Source organism: Malaclemys terrapin, chromosome 3 (assembly GCF_027887155.1).
Source record: "Malaclemys terrapin pileata isolate rMalTer1 chromosome 3, rMalTer1.hap1, whole genome shotgun sequence".
NCBI lineage: Eukaryota > Metazoa > Chordata > Testudines > Emydidae > Malaclemys > Malaclemys terrapin.
The window spans coordinates 46,929,766-46,954,163 of NC_071507.1; the positions used below are offsets into that span (position 1 = coordinate 46,929,766).

Consider the following 24,398-nt stretch of genomic DNA (forward strand, 5'->3'; position numbering starts at 1 on the left):
ACTCAATAGTAGGGGTTACGTTGGGGTTGCAAAGGACAGAGATCTGCATTCATCTGGATATCAGTAAAGCCAAATCAGCATTTGCATTCTGCTGTCACATTATATATGGCTTAAGTAGTACATTTGTGTTACTTGAGATATCTAGGCACGAGATTTATATGAACTGAACTTCCTGAAACAAGCTGGAGTTGCTCTAGCACAAAAAAAAAAAAAAGTAGGTGGCATGCATAAAACAACAAATTATTTTTATTTCATTCTGAATCATCCAGACAGATTCCAGGCAGCCAGAAAGAGTGTCAGTATAACCCAACAGCAACACATCCTTTCTGTAGAAAACCTCAGCAAGTAAGTAATGCAACAAGAAAACCAACGCCAAGCACATTTGTGCCTGCCCTGATGACACAGATTTAACTATTGAAGAACTCAACATGTGACAATGTCCTCACTGCACACTTCTCTTTTCATTATCTGATTAATTTTTCCTCTCTCTTCCCCATCATCATCATCTGCTGCTTCTCTGCATCTTTCCTTCTTCATGTTTCTTCTTTCCAGAGCTGGCTTGAACTCAGAACAATCTACAAATGGATGGGAGCTCCAGTTTGTGAAAGCCCCTTCTCTAGGGCCAGTCCTGTACTTAACATGGGATGTTGGGATCCACTGCTGTCTGGGGGCACCTTTGGCAGGGCTAGAAGAGCAAGGTCAGTGTGCTGTCTGGTGAGAAGGAAAAAAAAAAGAAGCTAACTGCAAGGGAAGATCTATCACTCCTTTTTCAACCAAAAGAGGAGAGAGACTAAATGGATTTTGGTGGGAGAAGGATATTTTGATGAAGGGTCAAAAATCCCACAGCCAGCTTTTCAGCTCTTCTCTTGTTTACATTTCTTCTGGACATTTCTCCCTCTCTTTCCTTTCTGTTATTCACACACTTAGGGCTTGTCTATACTTACGCGCTGGTTCGGCGGCAGGCAATCGAACTTCTGGGTTCGATTTATCGCGTCTTGTCTGGACGCGATAAATCGAACCCAGAAGTGCTCCCCGTCGACTCCGGTAATCCTGCTCGGTACGAGGAGTACGCGGAGTCGACGGGGGAGCCTGCCTGCCACGTCTGGACCGCGGTAAGTTTGAACTAAGGTACGTCGACTTCAGCTACGTTATTCACATAGCTGAAGTTGCGTACCTTAGTCCGAATTGGGGGGGTTAGTGTAGACCAGGCCTAGGTTCTCGACACACTGGTTACTGAGGATCGGAAGAAGTTAAGTGAAGGGTCCAATCCTGCAAACTCTTACTTACACAGGTAGACGCCTTACTTGATGCTCTCATTGACTTCAATACTATTGTCAGTAAAGGTTACTAGCATGAGGAAAGATTTATATTAAACTCAGCCCTAAGTTAGTAAGTAGAATACACAACCTACAATTCTATGCAAGTAATGCAACAAGAAAACCAACGCCAAGCACATTTGTGCCTGCCCTGATGACACAGATTTAACTATTGAAGAACTCAACATGTGACAATGTCCTCACTGCACACTTCTCTTTTCATTATCTGATTAATTTTTCCTCTCTCTTCCCCATCATCATCATCTGCTGCTTCTCTGCATCTTTCCTTCTTCATGTTTCTTCTTTCCAGAGCTGGCTTGAACTCAGAACAATCTACAAATGGATGGGAGCTCCAGTTTGTGAAAGCCCCTTCTCTAGGGCCAGTCCTGTACTTAACATGGGATGTTGGGATCCACTGCTGTCTGGGGGCACCTTTGGCAGGGCTAGAAGAGCAAGGTCAGTGTGCTGTCTGGTGAGAAGGAAAAAAAAAAGAAGCTAACTGCAAGGGAAGATCTATCACTCCTTTTTCAACCAAAAGAGGAGAGAGACTAAATGGATTTTGGTGGGAGAAGGATATTTTGATGAAGGGTCAAAAATCCCACAGCCAGCTTTTCAGCTCTTCTCTTGTTTACATTTCTTCTGGACATTTCTCCCTCTCTTTCCTTTCTGTTATTCACACACTTAGGGCTTGTCTATACTTACGCGCTGGTTCGGCGGCAGGCAATCGAACTTCTGGGTTCGATTTATCGCGTCTTGTCTGGACGCGATAAATCGAACCCAGAAGTGCTCCCCGTCGACTCCGGTAATCCTGCTCGGTACGAGGAGTACGCGGAGTCGACGGGGGAGCCTGCCTGCCACGTCTGGACCGCGGTAAGTTTGAACTAAGGTACGTCGACTTCAGCTACGTTATTCACATAGCTGAAGTTGCGTACCTTAGTCCGAATTGGGGGGGTTAGTGTAGACCAGGCCTAGGTTCTCGACACACTGGTTACTGAGGATCGGAAGAAGTTAAGTGAAGGGTCCAATCCTGCAAACTCTTACTTACACAGGTAGACGCCTTACTTGATGCTCTCATTGACTTCAATACTATTGTCAGTAAAGGTTACTAGCATGAGGAAAGATTTATATTAAACTCAGCCCTAAGTTAGTAAGTAGAATACACAACCTACAATTCTATGCAAGAGTTCTCCATGCTCTTTGCTAATCATGAAACTGTGTAGTGATCTCCAAGCCTGGACAGTGTTGCATGAGATCATACGGTTTTAACTGAAACTGTACATTCACTTACTTAAACACAGGAAACACATTTTTGATTAATTACCGATCTAATCTATATACCTTTATGAATCACACTATATAAATCATAAAATAAAGCAATCATGTACCCAGAGAGGTCAAAGCATACTTACGAATGAAATCTCTATGTATTTATGTATCTATGTATTTACAGTGTGTTCATATATCCTTATCATAAACATATTTGTGTGTATATATATTACACACGAGACCAAATTCTGATCTCAGTTATATAGTATAAGCCCAGAGTAACTTCACCGGGAACAGAATTAGATTAACACAACATGTGTATGCTTATCTGTAATTCAAGTTAAGCATATACATTCATTAGCACAAGTTATTACAGTTTATTAGACAGAGAATTTTTAATTAATGGTTAATAAATGTCCATAAGCACCCAAAGAGCTTGATCTCCACCTAGGAAAACTGACATTCAAGAAACTATACTGCCAGAAAATACATTAAAAAGGACATGGCTTGTTGGTTGAACATTCAGAAAAAGGCAGGGGATTAGAGCAAGCCACATATGAGATTGGTGGAATTATAAAAAGACTGCCCAGCATTTTAAGAAAAATAGATAGAAAATGAATTCTGCATAATTCAGGTGTCATCTTTCTTTCTGCTTGGAAGCAGATTTCATAGAGATAAAAGACGGATCGCATCGGACAGAAGTATGTTTAATCAAAAAGTAATGGAACTGAAGATTAAATTAAAATAATAGAAATCTACCAAGAAGAACAATTTTTCCTCCCTTGCATTTGCACAGATACATATTGTCTGGCTATACAGAAAGAAGGAGACATTTGATATGGGTTTAATTAGGCCGCAACTTTATTATTAGATGTCTGGGACTACCCGACGGATAAAAATGTTCAGTGCAGGAAACCCCTATTTATTCTGTAATTACCCAGGGGGGACTTTTACCAGCTCCCCCTCTTTTTCCATCCAGGCCCCTTCAGCAAATTTATTGCTGGGACCTTACCATATCCGGGGGGCTCCCACCAGCTCCCCCTCTTTTTCCATCCAGGTCCCTCCAGTAAATCCATTGCCGGGACCTTACCATCCACCTCCCTCATAGGAGGGTTAAGGTGGGCTATAAGAATAGGGAGTTGGCTCTCTGCCATACCAATCATAGGAGTCCCCAAACACTCCCTGTTCCTTCCTTTAACGAACACCTCTTTTTAAGTCCTTTTCCAAGCCATGTATCTGGTCACTGTATACCTTTCCTATGGAGTACTTGCACTGGACAGCTGGACACTTAGATAATGAGTTGTGACATATAGCCTACCGCCCTTAATGCCATGCATGAACAGAGCCCTTCCTGAGCCCGCTGTGGGGAAGGCGAAAACCCCCCCAATTGCACCCAAGTCAATATGGTGGCAAGGGAAAAATTCCTTCCCAGCCCTCCTAACAAAAAAGGGGCGGTTAGTGTAATGTCCACAGCAGGTCTTAACCAAACCTGGTATTTTCCCACATAAAGAGGAAGGATGGTGGTTCCTGCTTCAGATGGCTTTGTGCCCAGCCCAGAGCTGTCCCTTTTAAACCCCGCATTCCTAGGGGATGAGTCAGCGACCACTGCTGTCCCCTTTTGCAAAAGTTTTTCATCCCCCTCTCCCCCCGCCATAAAGCATTGTTTCCATTCAGCCAGCCAGCCAAGCCACCCCTTTCCCCCCCATGCTTAAAGGTGCAGGGTGGTCATTCAAACTGTTCACATGTTCAATGGGAAGGAAATACAGACAAGTATCAACGTGGCAAAATCATACACAGAACTATATATTCACTCGCACATGCATTTAGATATCCTTATATACACAACTTTTACAAACAACAACAACAAACGTGCGAGCATTATACACCTCTACCTCGATACAATGCTGTCCTCGGGAGCCAAAAAATCTTACCATGTTATAGGTGAAACGGTGTTATATCGAACTTGCTTTGATCCACTGGAGTGTGCAGCCCCGCCCCCCCGGAGTACTGCTTTACCACATTATATCCGAATTTGTGTTATATCGGGTCGCGTTATATGGGGGTAGAGGTGTAGTTCTTAATATCTTAGGGAAATGTATTGCTGAACAACAACAATTTAAAATGACATACTTTTGTAATGTAATTATTTCTAACTTTAGTGTAAAAATACTTTTTAATTCCCCCCCCCCCAAGATGTTAGATTTTAACATACCATTATATAAATGGAAAAGCAAATTGGGGTTCTATGGACCTTTTACTAGTATAGACATAGAATTTACCATTATGTGTCCTTAAATTTTAGCTTAATCCTAACAGCAAATAACTATATTAGAACCAAATTTTGACACTCTTACTCACATTGGGAGTCTTATAAGGACTACTTGCAAAGTAATTTGTTACTCAAAAGTGAGAAAGCACACCAGAGTCTGACCCTTAGTGAAAAGTGGTTTATTTGGGGTTTTTCATGGTGAATGGGAATCCAGTAGTTGGAGAGGTTTATTTTGTGTGTGTGTGTGTGTGTGTGTGTGTGTGTGTGTGTGTATATATATATATATATATATATATATATTCTCCCCCAATTCCTGACCTCCCAACCTGTAAACCATGGCAATTGTGAGAGTCGTCACAACAGAAAAGGTATATTTGCCTGTTTGGGACATTATAACTAACTATACACTCCTCTGTGTTCGCCTGCTCTACTTTGCCTATCCAAAACAAACTATTACAATGCATGAAGTTGCTTTTAAAAGACTCAGCTTCGGGGAATAATATTAACATCTGATATCCTGGTCATAAAGTTAATTAGTGTAAGCAAACATAGTATGATTATAATATTAACAGAGCCACAGTGGAACATATTTAGAGTACAGAGGGAGTAAGCAGACTTTTGTTCTAACCCTAACTGTGCAAGTGTGTCTTTGGCAACTCAATCTGTCATTGCATCAGTTTCCCTATCCATAAAATGAAAATAATGGTACTTAGCCCACCTCATTAAAGTGATCTGAGATTTTCAATGAAAAGCCTTCTATTATTACAATACTCTGAGGCCACTGGTATAAATGGGTATAGCTTAACATAAGCCAAGTGAACTCACATCAGCAGAGGATCTGGCCCCTAATGTCAGCTTTTGTCTTGAAATCCTTAAACAGGAAATATCTCAGTGATGTCAATGAGAATTTTATCTCAGTATGGACTAAAGGAATGGGCCAATTACCAATTAAAACATGATTTCAGCAGTCAACACTAAAGCAACTAACAGAACACTCCACTTCGCCTCTAATTACAAACACTAAATCACCTGTTAGAGCAGGAAGGGAAATCACACACTTAGACGTGATTTACAAAACTCAGATGGTAAGGATTAGTCACAGGCTAGAATATATGGATAGACAGAAAAATAAATGCAGTAACTAAACTTTTTTGAAGAGGTAACTACACAGTCCAATATGGCATAAGGATTTCTTCAGCTGACCTTACAGAAAGAATAGTCTGGTGCCGACTAGGACTCTATAGAACTGGGTTCAGTTCCCAATCCTATCAAACTTCCTGTGTGATGTTAAGCCAATTCTTTACCAACTCAACTAATAATGAAACAGGGCACTATTATTCTGAAATAAAGAATGTCCACACACAGACGTGCTCTGAAATAACTTACATTGTGAGTTACAACCAATTTAGTTATTTCAGTTCCAGTTTCTGTGATGACAAGCCATACTCTATATTTGCATTTCTGCTTTTTCTCCATCAATCCAATCCTGCATTTATATGTACCATCGGGTATTATGATTTATTATTTGTATTACCATAGCACTTAGGAGCCCTCGTTATGGACCAGGATGACATTGCGCTAGGTGCTGTACAAACACAGAACACAAAGGCAATCGCTGCCCCACACGTCCAGGCCATGTCCAAAGTACACCATTTATCCCGCTAACATTTCTAAAACCTAACCTTTGCTTTCTTTGCACATTGTTAAACCCTTGCCCAGGCTCTCATCTCAACTTCATCCTCTCTGGTCTCCCCAACACTCATATACCCTCTTCCAGTCCATGTGAGATACAGCTCCCAAGGTCTTCTTCCTCATCTGACTACATCATTCAATTCTTTAAACCCCTCCACTGGCTCAAGTTTAAGCAGTGCTTAATTTGTAATGAAAGAGGTGCCGGGGCTCAAGCAATTTTTGTACTTTCATAACTGACGTGACAAGCCCAGAAATGCTGGGGTTCAGCCCTGGAAAGCTCTGGCACAAATTAAGAAAGGAGTTTAAGCTATTTGTGACCTTATCCCTCCTGTTAATCACTCTTGTGTCTTTATCATGTTGCCCGTCACCAGCCCCTCTATTCTACTAATGACACAGAACACAGTTCCTGAACTGATCTGCAAGGCCCCTACCATCTCCTTCAAACCCTCCTCAAGGCCCTCTTGTATCCTGATTGCCTACAAGAAATTGCCAACAATAGTTGAGATGTAGGGTTTTATTTTGTTTAAAGTAGATTTTATCCCTCTCCCCCACTTCCTTAAGTTGCATGTCTTCATCTGTGAATGCTTTGGGGTCAGGATTGCTTCTGAAAAACACCTAGCATGCAGTGGGTGCTACTGTAATTAATGTAAATAATAACTTACACTAGAGTAAATCAAAATTAACTCCCCTCATGTCAATGCAGTGAAGAACAGGTGGGAGATGAGAATCAAACCCTTCATTTTAACTTCCTTAGGGATGTTGTGGATTGCATTTGTGCTTCCTCTATAACTCCCCTACAGTAGCCATGAGAATTGTGGCAGTCAGGATTCTGTTCCACACCCATGTCTTCTTGGTAGGCTCTCCCTCCAATTATGTGCTCAAGATGTGCAATAGAAGTTACTGTACTCTGTGGCCTCTTCCACCACAGCATGGATAAGAAATTGGATTAGTCCCACTTATAAAAGTGATGCTTGTAAGACTCCCAAAATTGTTTTAAGATTGTACAGTGAGACTAACAAGAGAGGAAACTGAAGGAATAACACCTCACTCAGCATCAGAAAGAGCAGTAGCATCAGTATTAGAGGCAAAAGCCAGATTAGCAGTATCAGAATCTGCAGAAGGAATGTTAGTGGCAGACTCTGATGCAGTTCTCCTTCGGGACAACGTTCTGATAGGGAGTTCCAATTCAACCTGGACATGCGGTGCTTATTTATAAGGTTGCTGAATAAAGTTGAGTGAATATTATGTACACTGAGTTGTGCATTTATTTGCCAAAATGAGTAAACATTTATTTTTTTCCTCCATAACTGTAGACAGAAAGTATCTGGAGATAAGGTGTGCAACAACACTTAGATTAAGACAGGTCAGTAATTTCTAACTTTAGGACTTTAGGATTAGAATAGTGTGAGGCCCGTTAATCCTGAAATCAAAATGATTTGCAGTGGAAAAACACGCACAGTATACTAGAAATGTGCAATAAATAACATAGGATAACATGAGCTATCTTTATTTGCTACTGTTGTACATTTGGTGTATGTGCTGAATTGCGCAGTTGCCAATTTGTGAGTGTTTGAAATCATTTGTAGCATATTTGGAAGCATGTGAGGTAAAACTGAAAATGTAGCCAGAGATGCAAAATGCATGGCCATTAGGCGTTGATTTTTATTTTTATTTTTTTGAAAACTGAGTCCTAAATCATCAAAGAAGATAAAAGCCATGATTCATATTAAAGCTTTCTTGCTCTACAGCTAAATTAACAATTAGCAAGGGAAAGTCTGCAGAGTTTTTGTTTCCTGATAGCAACTTGCACTATTGAACACATTATTTAGTGTTGCATATGAAGTCTAAAAATCATTCTCCTACTTTACAGTCAGTCAGAACCAGAGGTGAAAGTGGACCAGTACAGACCAGTACAGAGTACCGGTAAAAAGCGGCCGCCGGGATGGGCTGGTACACAGCTGATACTGCTGCCGCGACAGTGCTTTAAGGACCCTCTTTAAAGCACTGCAGTAGCAGTGCTTTAGCGTCACTGCCCCTTTGGCCCCTCCCCAGGACTGCCGAGGACGGGAGGCAAAAGGGGCACCTGCCCCGGCCCCGGCAATTTAAAAGGGCCCAGGCCTCCTGGCCACTGCTGATGCTACCACGGCAGCGGCCGGAGCCCGAGGCCCTTTAAATTGCCACCGGAGCCCCAGGCAGCGCGGACCGGGCAGTGCTGAAGGGCTGACTGGGGGAGGCTGACCCCCAGCCCCGCCCGAGGCCCCACCCCTTTGGCCGAGGCCCAGCCCCGTCCAGGGGCCCAGAGCCGGGCCTCCGTACCACTAATACTTTTAAGTTACTTTCACCCCTAGCCAGCGCCCAAAAGATATTTGCTAATTTTTTTCAAAGGGATGGAATTTACCATTTACAAGAGACATCCTCGTAACATTCTAATTTGGGAATATAGCATGTCTAATGATTAGAGCAGCTGGCTGGGTGTCAGTAGTCTTATGTTCTCTATTTTACTATGCAACTAACTTACTTTATAATTGCAGGCAAGTTGTTTTTCCGGCCTTAAAATGAGGATAATACTTCTCCTTCTTTGCAAGAAGTTTTAACCTTACATGTAGCAATCATCACGTGGAATTTGTGTGCACTATTATTTGTGCATAAAACAAAGCAATGTTTATGCATAAAACTCACTTAAAGTCAATCTTCCCATGTAAATGAAGTTTTGTGCAAATACATTCCATTATTTCTGCACAAGTGACTGCTGTGAATAGTAACCTCTATAGAAATGGTGTCACATTTTATAACATGGCCAAAAATGTTTCCCAAGTGAACTGTTGTTTTACATTTAAAATAAATAAATAAATGGCTCCATATGAATACAGTACCCTAAACTGTGACACCTACAAGTACAAATTAGGTCATATGCAACAGGTGACAACTTTTAATTGAATGTCTTCTGTCTGCTATTCTGACAAAGGTGAATGGAAATAAATGAGTCTGGCAAGACAGCCCTGAGCCTTACAATACCCAATATCTCATTATTTTTAAACAGCTATCTATAAACTGATGGTGACAAGCCTTGAACCTTTTATTTCTGCTCAAGATGAGGTGAATGTGCAAAGAAAGAAAAGAGAAAAAAACCCAGGGCATCTAAAATGTTGCATTAAACATTCAATACTCATCATTTTCACCTCCCCAGTTTAATTAAAGGAAACCTTCTTTTCAAATAGGGACTTTTTCTAAATGTATTTCTTATCCAGAAGATTTACACTGCATGTACCAAACACTGGGTGCCTAAGTTTGATCTTTCACCAATTTGACACCAGTAGAAATTCACTAGAATTATGCCAAATTTATTCTGATACTAGGGAGATCAGAAATAAGCTATTAAGGAAGGGCCAAACAATGTTTATACCTTTTATTTCACCTGTTAAAAACAAGGAAAGGGGCTGTGTTTCAGCAAAGATGGAACTTTTGCAATTTGTGCAAAAAAGAAAGCTAAAAGCAAGAGCACACAAACTGCAAAACTATTATGTGACTGGTTATGAAATAATAATCACCACCACCAAATATGGTCTCTTTCTACATTAGCATATTGAGTACATGATAGTAATTAATCAGACATGTAAAATACTGCAAAGACATTTATGAATAACATGAAAAGTGTTAATTTCACAGTAAAATGCTATATTGATGTGCATATATATCATTACCATATTAAATATACATTATGATTTTATTATACATATGACCTCATGGGACAAAACTGAGTAAAACAAAACACAAGGGCAATTTATCCCAAAATACCAACAATTCTTAGTTAAAACTATTTAAATATGAAATCAAACATGCATGCTTTCAAGTTCCTGAATTCAAAATTAAGACAATTTTAATGAGAGAGAACTTTCTAGTGTTGTGACACCAATGGATAAAAACACTTGCAACCACTATTCTAAGGTGACAAGCCCGGGGAGAGAAACAGCTATCTTGCAATCCAAGCAATGGACACGGAATACAAGGAGACAAGAAGGTCAAAAAAGGACGTTGGAGCAAAGCCATATCAATGCTTGAAAGTCACAAGCAAGCTTTTATTCTAGATCACACCAGCAAAGCTTATAAAGAATTCAAGAGATATGCTAGTGACAACTCTAATAGGAAAGAAGTCGAACTGTTAAGTTCTGGACCATTTGCTGGCAACTCTCAAGAGATACAGGAAGATCGAAATGAAATGCATTACAGTAATCCAACTGTGAAGTATTGATAGCATGAATCAGGATCTCAATATCCCTTTCAGAAATAATAATATGCAGTTTAGCCATATTTCAACTGGTGACTTGGGAGAGGTTGGATTCAAAAATTAATTTGGGATCCAGAAGTCAGAGCAAAGTCCCAAATATTATAAGCTGAAAGAGTTACGTAAAGTGAGAATCTCAGTATTGCTGAGACTGAGAAGAACCTTGCTTAGAATTACGACTTGTGCCCAGAAGTTATTTCTTTTTCTTGGAACAGAGCTGGAGTAAATTAAAGGAACACCATCAAAAATTTAGACCCCTAAATGGATGCATTATTCAATATACCCTATAGATTTAAAAACATGAGCTGTTTACACCAAGAACCCAGACAAAATGTTCCTTCCTTATTTTTTTAAAATCTTTTATGTTTATGTAAATACCTTTTCTTTTTAGGACCAAATTCTATTAATCTTCATCAAGGACAGTTCAATGGGACTACTTGGACAAATAAAGTGAGCAGAACAGGATTCTAAAGATTTGGGGCTTAATTCTCAATTTACACTCATCTGGCAGTGTAAAAGGGACCACTACATTTATGCCCACCTAAAGGCTCCTTTACTCTGCCAGATAAGTTTAAATTGGCCTTCATTGAAACACTATGGGCTTGATTCTCATTTACAACTGTTTTAAGTCTCTTCATTGGCAATATAGTTTTCATCTGTTTTTCATTTTAAGATCGCTCTTAATAGTGCTGACAGTTTTTCCCCAAATATTATTTATACAATGAAGTGAATGAAAGGATAGATTTTTAATTACCAAGCCATATTGATATTAAACAATTATTTCCCATATATGCAATACATTTACAAACCATACTTCTGTTGCTGCAGCACTATATAATTATTCCCCATTCTGTCACTGTTCATGAACCATTCCATACATGGGGAGGGGGAGGTTCTACAAACTTTGCACTTCAGCCTTCAAGGATACACCAACTTCTTGTCACAGTCTTGAAATCCACTCATTTCACCTTCTTACTCCCCATTTTTAGGCCCTACAAAGACCAGCACTTGCTGCCGCGAGAAATAATAAACCAGGAAGCTTAACCCACATCTTCCCACTAACGCATTTTCTGATGTCAGAATTATGTTCTGAATAGATAAACTCTTATCCCTTGTTAGAATGTACTGGCATAATTCACGAGTGCCACATGCTGAAATGAGAGTACTCCCAATAAACTGGCCCACAAAAATGCATGCATGCCAGCTGCACACAAAAATGGACTGACATAAACACCTCTTATAGATGCAAATGTGGATTTTGGACCCAAGACAGATGAGGTTGCGTTTTATGCAACGTTAAGTGCCGTGGTTTTGAAAATGGGATCTATAATGTATATAAATTGATGCATGTTTTGATAGTATTCCTCTCCTCCTTCCTTTAGTGTGTTGCTTGTTGTCTTTGATTGCAAGCTCTTTCAGCTAAAGACCATGACTTTCTAAGTGTTCATATATGCCTATAAAATTGGGGCCACAATTGGAGCCTCTGTATTCTACTGCAATAGAAATAATAATTATAGCATCCAGCAAGATAATATTCACACACTCTACTAGTTACTTGGACCTGCAGCAAATGCCCTCACTTCTCTGTACATTCTTCTTCCTGTCCATATACCATTTTCCATTATATCTTAAAATGCTTCCTCTTACAAAAGAAAAGGCCAGTGGTGGCTTATACCAATTTGTGATAAAAATAGCCACAGGTTGTGACAGCAAGGACTTTGTGATCTCAGGTTTATACCCCCTCCTTCTCTCTGGGGCAGTTGTTTACTTTATAATGGGACTCTTTACCTGGCATTTAGAAGGAAAAAAAATCTGTCTAATTTAGGTTGATATGCTCACACTGGAGGGTACTGCCATGCCATATCACAGCATCCTCCTTTGCAGTGTTGCTCATGGCATGAAAGAAAAAGCTCAGCGTTAAGGCAGAAGAATGAACCTTAGCAACATATCTTATATTTCAAGACACAGGTTGCACTGAATTAAAGAGACTCCCATTCAACTCAAAGCCAAAACTCTTAGATTTTGTGGTCAGATAGACATCAAATCAAAATATACCATTATAAAATAAATGACACCATGTGAAATGACAACTTACTGGTATTGCTTACTAATACTGGCTATTTTGTGGCTTGAAATATTCTGTTGCTGACCGGTGGGAAGGAAGAAGAAAGGTATGTCCTTCCAGGAAGGAGGATATGTTTTATTTGCAGCGGTCTCACGTAAAAGGACCCAAAGTCCACAGCTTATTGAGTAGTAGAAAAAATTATCTGCAAATAAATTATTCTCCTTTTCTGAAAAACAAGTTGGTTAATAATGTATCTCACGAATGGCATATGAAAGTCTATATAGCTGGTAGAAGTGTAGGAAAATAATGTATTCCACAGATAATTAATTGGATAAACTACTTAGGTATAATATTCTACCAGCTCTTCCCATGTGAGTCAGGGCTGCAGGATCAGTCCCAGAATTGAATTTAGACAGGAATTTTTTTTCTGGAATATGCTGCAGCACGCGCTCTCTTTCTTTTCCAAGTAGTAACATGTAAAATGAATCCCTCCCCCGTGTCAATTTCAAGCCTTTACTCAGGGATGATATAAACCAAGATCATTTTGGGCAGTGGCGGATTTAGAGTTAGTGGGGCCTTGTGCACAGCTTCATTTTTCGCCCCCCACACCCTTGGGACACAGCCAAGAAAAAGAACATTCTCTCGCCCCACAGTTTTTCATTCTTTTTTTCCTTCATCCTCCTCCTATATTATAAGTACTAGGAAGTAAATGAAAATAAAGGGAGATACCTTGATTGGGGCATGGGGTGAGAGGTGCTGGCTCTGGGAGGAAGTTTGGGTGTGGGGTGTAGGCTCTGGGCTGGGGCAGGGGATTGGGGCGTGGGAGGGGGTGAGGGTTGCAGGCTCTGAGAGGAAGTTTGGGTGTGGGGTGCAGGCTCTGGGCTGGGGCAGGAGGTTGGGGCATGGGAGGGGGTGAGGGGTGCGGGCTCTGGGCTGGGGCAGGGAGTTGGGGCATGGGAGGGGGTGAGGGGTGCAGGCTCTGGGAGGAAGTTTGGGTGTGGGGTGCGGGCTCTGGGCTGGGGCAGGGGGTTGGGGCATGGGAGGGGGTGAGCGGTGCAGGCTCTGGGTTGGGGCAGGGAGTTGGGGCATGGGAGGGGGTGAGGGGTGCAGGCTCTGGGAGGAAGTTTGGGTGTGGGGTGCAGGCTCTGGGCTGGGGCAGGGGTGCTGCAAAGGTCAGGGAGGCAGCGTGGCTCCCAAAACGACTGGCACACCCCTCTGGCAGTGGCTCCTAGGTAGGGGGTGGGGCAGGGGGGTCTCTGTACGCCGCTGCCAGCAGGCACCGCCTCCACAGCTCCCATTGGTCGCAGTTCCCAGCCAACAGGCGCTACAGAGTCGGTGCTCGGGGTGGGGGAAATGCACGGAGAGACACCTCCCACCAGGGGCTGCAGGGACATGCCAGCTGCTTCCGAGACCAGCACGGCGCAGAGGGAGGGAGGCAGGCAGCATGGGCAGGGAGCTGCCTTAGCTCTGCTGTGCTGCTGCTGGCACATCTCTATGCGTCCCTTGGAGGGAAGGGGGCAGCGGGTCTCTGTGCGCTGCCTTGGGCCGGGGCAGCGTGAAGAGCAGCCTCCCCCACCACCAGGGGCACACAGAGACGTGCCAGCAGCTTCCAGGAGTGGCGTGGGGCCCCTGGCCACAGAATGCAGGCAATCTGCCTGCCTGAGCCCTACTGCGCTGCCGGCCGGGACTTAGGGGCAGGTTTTCAGATGAGATTTGTCCTGCATTTTGGGGGCTCCCTGTCATTGGGGGCCCTGTGCCACCGCACTGTTTGTTTCATGATAAATCTGCCTTTGATTTTGGGGGTTCAGTTTTAAATTTAGATATGTAGCCTTCATGGATCAGCACATCTCCTGAAGTTGGGGTATACCAGTAGTGGTTTTTCCAAGATAAAAGTGCTTTAACTCAGGCCCCAATTCTGCAAACGTTTGTGTAACTGCTTGTTTTTACACTTATGAGGAGTCCAATTGAATGCTAGGCACTACTCGTGCACAAAATTCAGCAAATGCCCCCATTTTTGCATGATTGGGGCCTTCATAACTGTTCTGTATGTTACAGAGTGCCTATTTTGCAGCTCCTGTGGGGAAATCCATACTCAAAATGGCTGTGCCTGGAAGAGATTTTAAAAATGCTTATATCGTGGCCTGATACCATGTCAGCAGAAGTCTTTGTGAGAAATAAAATAAACATTTTATAGGAAGTGTCAAACTATATGAACATTCATGCTGACATTGTCAGCAGGTATGAGAACCCTGTGATGAGGTCATCGGACGATTTGGTTAAAGGGACAACACCAACGCAGTTCAGACACTACATTTGTAAAAGGGTATGTTTGTATTTACAAAACTTAATAGGAACAAAAATGTTTCAATAAATTCAGAGATTTTTCTTTCTAGCTAACCATTCCCCTGTGCTACTAAGAACCGAACCATAACAAAATTCTGCACATGCATAAGAACCAGAAAGTGAAACTGAAACAAAGGTGACATTGACCAGTCTAGCTCGATCGTAAAAGCTGAGTGAGAAGTAAACCATAGAAATAATGAAAAGTAGATTAGATTTTAAAATGCTTTCAGTTTATGGTAGAAGGTTCCATTCCTACACACCGTCATTACACTTGGATTCACATGGCCAGACCGTCACACCTATGCAGAACCCATTGACTTCAGAGGTGTTATGTGCAGGTGGAAGCATGGAAGCGGACACCTGGAACTACTTGTAAGGCCAGGGCCTACGTTACTAAAGCACTAAGAGTAGTTTAGGGAAGGAGGTTTTAAAAATAAAAAAAGTGTTAATTTTTTTCTGGTAATGGTATTTCTTTAATTAGTTTAAAGGTCAGGTCCCCAACAATCACGAGATTTAAAAAATAATAAATGTTGTGTTCTTTTTGTTTACCTTCTGGTTTTTGAGCCTGTGGGATTCACATCTTCAATCTTTTCTCTACAGCCATGAAAGCTAGAAAGTTACTTTTTTTAAAATGCAGGCTGAGATTCTCATGTAATAACCTGACTCCAGCAGCTAGGGCTTTAAGAAAACATTCAATTTCACAAGGCTTATGATAAAACCACAGAAGCTGTCAACACTGAGTTTCAATGTTTTACCTATGCAAAATAGCAAATAAGAAAATAAAAAAGACAACGAGTTAACCTTTCAATGTTCTTAATAAAACCTGTGCTAAATAATACAGATAAAAGTACTGATAATGGAAACAAAAATGTAGTCTACTGTTCATCTTGAGCTTTATTTGTAAGGGAATATATTTAACAATGTATTTTTGACCACAGGGCAACAGATTTACCAGTCAACTTGTATGGTGCCACCCTCATCCCTTTGTGATACTGTCTGTCACAGTACTCTGGGGTGACACTTTATCCTACTTGCAGCATCTGCATCTGTTCTCAGACTAATACTTCAGTGATTAATGGGAAGTTTATTAGTGATATCACATTACCAATACTACAGCTTGAATTAAGTTATCTAAGCTTTGTGTACACCACTACCATGGTTAACCCACATAGCCAGTATGGGAATTGTACAACAGTGTCAGAGCTAAATGTTGATCAGACTTAATATAGAAAACCCTAGCTGAAAAACATAGTTATAATAATGAGCTCATGTTTTGAAGCCCTTTTTGGCCATCCATAATCTTACGCTCAATTAATATCAAGAGCTAAATTGATTTTACATTAGTAAAACACAATAAATTTTATAACAATTAGACAATATACTCCGATTATAAAATGCTCCCTGCTCTAAAATAAAAAATAGTGACAATTTTCTTGTAATCTTATATGAAGTGTTGGACCTTTGGGGAATGGGTTAATAAATTATAGATTTTTAAACCAGGGAGACTGATTTACTGTAAACTTCCACCATTACAGTTATAGTAGATGTCTATCAAATTGCTTATGAGGACAAATTTATGGAAAATATCCAAGAGTAAAGCTTTGTTCTTATTAAGATGCATGAATATGTATGTAATTTTAGCCAGACTAAATTAACAACAAAAATGTTGTCATAAGAAATATTCTTTTTCACCAAAGAGGCTCCACTTCACTATTCAAGATGCCCTGTACACAAAGATGTTCATGTAAGGAAAACATTTTAGATTAAACAGTAAGAGTAACTGTTAGAATGAAATGAATGTTAGAATGAGATTTCAGTGTAATTTCATAGGCAACATAGAAAAACTTTTAAGTAAGAAGGCAAAAAATGATTAAAAAATAAAGATACTAAAATGAGTAAGCTCTGTATCCTGAATGAATTCTATGCACATTTGCTTAACAATAGGGATCTCTCTTTTTGGTTAAACCAACATATTTCTTGAAAGGCACGATCTATCATAGGCCCTATCCCTGCAAAGGTTTATGCACTTGCTTAACTTTATGCCCAATTTAAGATGGAGCTATTTACTGTGCATAAGGTTAAGCATACACAGAAGTCTTTGCAGGACTGAGGCCACATACATAGCACTGTAAAATCAAGAGGCCAAAATCTGTTCTCTCACTCCAGTTCAAATCTGGAATAACGCTACTGAAGCCAGTGGAGTTACCCAGGTTTATACCAGGGTGAGAGCAGATGACACAAGTATAATGGATTCATGCCTTGCCTTTTTGTTTTTTACACCCTGGTCACAGTCGTAGTGACCAAAATAAAGTTTCAGAGTTGTAATAGTTCATCTACTATATTATATGCTATATATTATAATACAGCGTTGCACTTATTTAACCTTTTCAGAATTCTGTTATTTGATTGGCTGACTACTTTCAAGTCACGCCTGTTTACAGTCTCATTAAGCTGTGGGGAAGAAGCTACTGCTTTGCTGGTTACAGATCACACCATCACAAAAGCCAGCAACAGTTGATTTTTAATTCAATGTTCAAAATGCATCCAAAGTTTCAAGTAAAAAGAACTACAAACAAATCATTACTTGTACTCAGGGCCGGCTCCACGCACCAGCTTAACAAGCAGGTGCTTGGGGCGGCCAAGGGAGAGGGGCGGCACCTGCGGCAATTTGGGGGCGGCAGGTCCCTCACTCCCTCTAGGAGCGAAGGACATGCCGTTGAGCTGCCGCCGCCGATCACGGCTTTTTTTTTTTTGCTTGGGGCGGCAGAAATGCTGGAGCCGGCCCTGCATGTACTTTCTCAATGCCTGTTACATGAAACAAGCAGTGTCTGTTTCTCAGCCTCTCATCTCACATGCCTCCTCCTTCTTCTCTTGTACATTTACACAGGGGATACTTTAGGCAGAGTTTCTCCTTCTTTGTCTAATTTTACCACTGATGATTTTGAGGCATTCTTAATACTGTTACTTTTCCCTTCGAAAGGAATCATCCATCTCAGTGCTAGTTTTGCTAATGTCTTTATGCAATATACAGATTCCCCAGAGCATAGTTTTTAATTATTTGTGTATTCCATTTTTATTTTATACTTTTTGCATCATCCCAGTCAGAATCCTAAAATAATCTGACCTCCATAAACAAGAGGATATTTCTACATTTTTGCCATCAATATTAAAGATGTAAAATTCATTAGGTCAGGAGGTGACAATTACCAATTAGAAGATGCACAAAAAGGGTAAATAAAACACACGGAAAATATGTAACTGAATGGTACTATTGCCAACAATGCCAGAAATGCTCTTAGCTTAATCATCATTTAGCTTTAAGACTTCTTTACTTCCATTCAAAGCCAGATTAAAAGAATGTAATCTATATTTAGGGGGAAAGATACACGGGAATGTATCTTTTATTACTAATCCTTTCTCCTTCCTGGGGCAAAAACCCCAAACAAAGGAAGAAAATAGCACAAATATGAGAGTAAACACAAAACTTTCATTCTGCAATGTATATTTTAACCTTAAAAACATTGACCATAAATACTCTTTGACCTTTCAAATCACCTGTTAGAAGAGCAGAGTTGTGGTCGTGTTGTTCCTGTAGGACTCGACTAGATTTGTTCCATTGCAAAAATGGGAAGTTGGTTACATTCAGCACTAGACAAACTAGAAACTATGGACCCATTTAACCTAGCTGATCATGAAGGTAAAGAGAGCTGTGGAAAAACACTCAGAATGGCTTGAAGCTAAAACACCACACCCAAAAATCAACACTCAAATGTATATTAAGAACTGTGAGATAATTATTAAAGACTGTAAAGGCCAGATTGGCCCTGGTCTTTGCATGGAGCACAATGCAAGAAGTCTTTTGAACCCTATTTATTCCCCATGCAAGCTCTGGGGACAGTTGCAGTCCCTCGTGCTGAAGGGAGGTGGCCATGGTTACAGAGGGAAGCAATGATGTTGCAGTGGGTGTACCCTTCCCTCTGCATTTAGAAAAGGATTTTGATTCTAGAGGCTGCCCAGTGCCTAAATGTCACAATCTAGCCCTAATCAGTTATAAAGCTCTGTTTAATGCTTACTGAAAGCCAAGAGCCAAAAGTCCTTACTCAGTCTTTTCTTGCTCCTTACTCAGGCAAACTCTTACTGAACTCAGTCTCTGACACACAGTGGAAGTTTGCCAGAGTAGAAGCACTAAAAACACTTAAGAAAAGCCCGCAGGGATCGGCCCCAAAGGAGATCACTGAGTGGTGGGATCCTTAGATCACTGTTGGCTTCAAGATTATGGCCCTTCCACTCCTCCCTTGTAAGGTTATTCTGGGGAATCCTCATTCCCTGACACTGTCCTTCCCCTCCCTCTTTGATCAATGCTCTGGAATAGCAGCAAACCTCACAGTGTTACATTAAATTTGGGTACTGTCCTTTAAACTGCCCCATCCCCCCTCCAATGGATCAGGCCCCCCTCTTCCCCTCCCTCAGCCATAAGCTCTGCTCATGCCAGAAAACAGCTCTGATCCCAGTGGGAAGATTTGGATCCATTTACCTTCATTAGAATGCTCATTACACTACTTAGTATGAATTTAAAGGAGGATCAGAAGGATGTGATAGAACACTGAACTTCTTCTTAAATGTGCACAGAGGTCTGGAGAAGGCAGCAGATGGCTTATCATTACATTACTACAGCCACATGACAGGGGTAGGGTCTTGACTATGTCATGAAAGGGAACAGAGGGATACAAACTGATTTTGCTCCCTCTTGGCCTTAGCCTGATCATCCTGGAGAAAAGGAAGGAATTGGCAGTTGCAGAACAAGCCTGCAAGTATCTTATATCCAGCAAAATTATGTGTCACTTATAAGGAACATCAATAAGTTTTCTGGGAATAAAGAGTCAGCCACATGTTTATTGGAGAAAATCAAAGCAGACGGCCGTGAGGATGGATCCGATGAGGAAGACCCTGGAGACTGAGTGTTGGATCTTTATTAATCTATGATCTCAGCCGTCTTAACATTTATAGTATTTTCTGATACTGTTTCCTAAGGTTTTACATGTTTCCCATCTGCTGAAGTGGGAGATTTATGTGAGCATCACACACCTTGCCATTGTTTAGGCACATTTGTTTTTTTAATGGAGGCAGGTTTTAGAAACTATAACACAATTCATTTTTTACTGCCTTTCCCCCACCTCTCAGAGTTAAGTTATTTTCTATTGCTTATGCCACCGTGTCAGAGATGGTGTGGTACTGTGGATTAATGTCCCTTTATTATTCTCCTCAACTCATGGGCTTGATTTCCATCTGCTCAGGCCCTTCTTCTTTCCCCTGCCCACAAAAGTGTGGCCCTACAACAAACTTCGCTATGTTGTGTCATACTCTTGTGCAGTCTATTACTCTCACAGCTGTAGAAATTAAGCTTTTGAGAAGAGGTGTTTGCTGAAGCTGGTTTGGCGAGTAATTAAAGAGTGGACACTACTGGGTAGGTCTACATTGCAGCTGGGTGCAAGCCTGAGTGGACAGACTTGTGCTAGCACGGGTCAAACAAGTGCTAGCATGCTAAAAAGAGCAATGTAGACATTTTGGCTCAGGCTGGAGCTTGGGCTCTAAAGCCTAGGATGGGTGGGCTTCAGAGTCCGAGTTCCTCCTTGAGCCAGAACATCCACATTGCTGTTTTTAGCGTGCATGCTCAGGACCCGCTAGCATGAGTCTGTTTACTGGGGCTGTGAGACTCACTTCCAGCTGCAGTGTAGATGTACTCATTGGGACCTGGCCATACAAGCTATGTACTTCACAGTACTTTTGTGTTTTAATGATTTCTGTGTTTTTAAATAAAAAAAAACTGAACAAAGGACATGAGCTGCAAAGTTTGGCCCCAGATTAATATCTTGATTCAGTTCTTACCAGTGTAAATTCAGGGGGGTTCAGATATCAGCAGGATTCAGGCTGGGGGTTTGTTTCAACCCACTACAGAACATGGGACCAGCTATGAAGTTCCAGATCAGAACTTTCGTAGAGTTCAGGGGATATTCAGAGTCAGGACTTTGGTTTTCCCATTAGAGAGAAAACTGTAATTTGGATATAAATCTTCCCCAAATTCAGAGGCTTTTGGGTCCCAACCTATCTCTATAAAAGATTATTAAAAACCCTGATTATATATTAAACAGCAAACTGAAAAAATGCTCTGCTTTTTAATTTATTTATTTTCTTAAATTGGAGGATAATGTTTCTTTACTAAGGGTTCTTATTTTTTCTAGTGACATCAAAACTTAAGATGTTATAAAAGATGCTCACTGTACACCTTTGTTAAAATGTTCCCTTTTCATTCACTTGCTGCTACTCTGGGTCATCTTCTACACTCTCATAATGAAATCCACATCCACTTTATATGATAAACTGTGTGTGCCACAAGGTAAGCATTACCGCAAAGGTACACAACCCTTGTCAGAACTCAAATGTAGCAATGAACTAAATTGATTTGGATTCCAAGTGCTGAGTGCTATACTTAATTGCAGGTGAAAGTCTTGAATCCTGCTTAAGAAAGACAAGCCATAATGTATCTAGAGAAAATCCTAGTGTGGCAGCATATGGTCAGAAGGGAAGGCTTGATGTGCTGAGTTTTATGGGGAAATGGAACAAAGTCTCTGTCATAAGCATACATTTCAGCAGTCACCAAGCAAGTGAAGGGGTTAACTACTCCTAGACAGGATCTAGAAGAGCAATCCAAAGAGTTTTACCTTTGTTGGCAAAGATAAAAAAATGAAGGTTTGTTCTGAGTTCCGTGGGCCCAATCCAACTCGCAGTGAAATGAATGGAAGTCTTTCAATTTACTTCAAATGGGTACTGGACTGGGCCCTGTCATCTGTATTATGCATATAGGGCTCACATCTCACAATGTGATCTGAGATTCCAACGGAACAATGTTCACACTGAGTGGTTAATGTTGTTTAGACTTTTGAAAGTATAAAAAACAAAATCAAATCAGAAATGTACATAGGATTATAGGAACAGAAAATGTGCCTTACTGCATTAGATTGCAACACGGGTCCATTAGGACCCTGCCTGTGGGAATGTGCTTCTAGCGCTTCTAGGGAAAGCTAGTCCTTCCCATAACGCAATTAATCAATTGTGCAATACTGTACATAGGTGGGGAGGGAGGGAGAAATTCCTGAATGACTCCTCCAGTGATCAATATATGTCCCAAAAGAATGGAATTTAAGTTCAAGTTTATGTTACATGTAGCTATTCATACCTAATTTAAAACAACATACATTAGTGATGGGAGGAGCCAAAATAGAAGTCATTCTGCAAAAATGTAAGGTGCTTACCATCTACTGCATGACACATTGCTTTTTCTCCCTCTCATCTCTAGAAGGAACAGAAACTTCAAAATGTTTTTTCTATTCTTTTCAACTCCATAAAATTCAAGAGTTTTATAGGGCCAGACCAATTCTCAAATGTGGGTGCTTTAATGTTTTTATCATCTGTATTACATCCAAATCCCATTTTGCATGTGCATCAGTGGAAATCTGCCTTTCCCCTGTGGTCTTACCAAGGGATCTGAACCAAGCCCATGATGTGTGAAAAATCAGGCATGTAGGGTTTAGGTAAGTCTATCTCAGTGGTGGGAGATGACAGAACAAGAAGAAATGGTCTCAAGTTGCAGTGGGGGAGGTCTAGGTTGGATATTAGGAAAAACTATTTCACTAGGAGAGTGGTGAAGCACTGGGAATGGGCTATGTAGGGAGGTGGTGGAATCTCCATCCTTAGAGGTTTTTAAGGCCCAGCTTGACAAAGCCCTGGTTGGGATGATTTAGTTATTGTTGGTCCTGCTTTGAGCAGGGGTTTGGACTAGATGACCTCCTGAGGTCTCTTCCAATCCTAATCTTCTATGATCTCTGAGTAAATTCCTTCCATCATAATCTTTCTTTATTGAGAGGCAGGCTACATGTGGGTGTACAAAAAGATCAGCTGCCTGTTGCAAAATACAAACAAAAGGTCCGTTATTGAAATGAACTGGTTTTGTACAATTTGCTTGATGGGCTAATGCCTGTGGTCCTTTCTCAAATAAAACTTTCACTGAACTCATGCCACTGAAGTCCTGACTGCAGAATTTTTCCAGCACGAATAATATTCAAGGTACCCACCTCATAAATGTAAGCAGCATTACAGCCATTTATCTTTCTTTTTCATTGTTATTTCTCAGCTCTTTAACCAAAACGTGCAGTGTTTTATTGTTAATTGTGATTAAAAAAAAAAAGAGAAATGAGCCAAATCAATTACCATTCTCAGTGGATCTGTATGGTTGAGGCACAACTTCTACTGTTTTAATTAAATTGAGAGATAGATCTATTGTTTAAAAGCATTTTTTAAAAAGGCAATTCAACATTTCAAGTGAAGCCTTTTTGTTTTTATTGGAGAGCCAGAGATGACTCTAAAAGCACTGCAGGTCTTTATTTTAATTTCATAGGAGCTATGAAATGTATAAGTACCAGAATAACAATTAGCTATCCATTTTTTCCACTTAGTTAAAGTACCGCTAATTCTAAAGGGCTTTTTGTGAGTATACTATTTCCTAAACAAAAGGGCCATGGCTTTAATCCAGGACTGGTAAGAGGAAGAAACCTTAATGAAGATGGAAAACAGCAGAATGAATGAAAACCCAAACAAGCCTCCCACCTTAAATGAAAATAAAAACCATAAAGGCCTCTCAATGATAGGGAGCAGTTCTGTAGAAATGTATTATTTGCTTATTATCAATACAAAGTTGATTCATTATGTAAAAAGTCCCAACATTGTTCCTATTACAGACAATGGGATTTGGTCAATGGGTTTTAGCGCATTCCCTTCCTATCTGTGGCAGGAATGATCTGTTCAAGACGCAGAGCAGCCAGACCAGGGAGTGCACAGGCTAAAATGTAGTGACGCTCTGATTCCAGGGCCCACCTGGAACATTTCCTTGTTGAGGACCTATAGACTGTGAACTCAGTTGCTGAATCTGTCCCACACTTACTTGAATGGACTAGTATGTGCTCATACAAGCGCTCCCGCCAAAAGTACAGCATGCAGAAAAATTCTGAAGGGTCTGCCTGAATTTAATCCATAATGGACTTAACATTCAAGAAGCGCTTAAATTATTGTTCCAAAATACGTGCAAAGCAGGCTGTTGCCCACACAAACACA

At 40.8% G+C, this 24,398-nt stretch overlaps 1 protein-coding gene across 9 annotated transcripts in view; it reads right to left on the minus strand.

The window, feature by feature from the left end:
* Positions 1-24,398, minus strand: part of ESRRG (estrogen related receptor gamma) — a 472,761-nt gene that overhangs the window by 66,884 nt on the left and 381,479 nt on the right. The gene's annotated exons all lie outside the window — the stretch shown is intronic.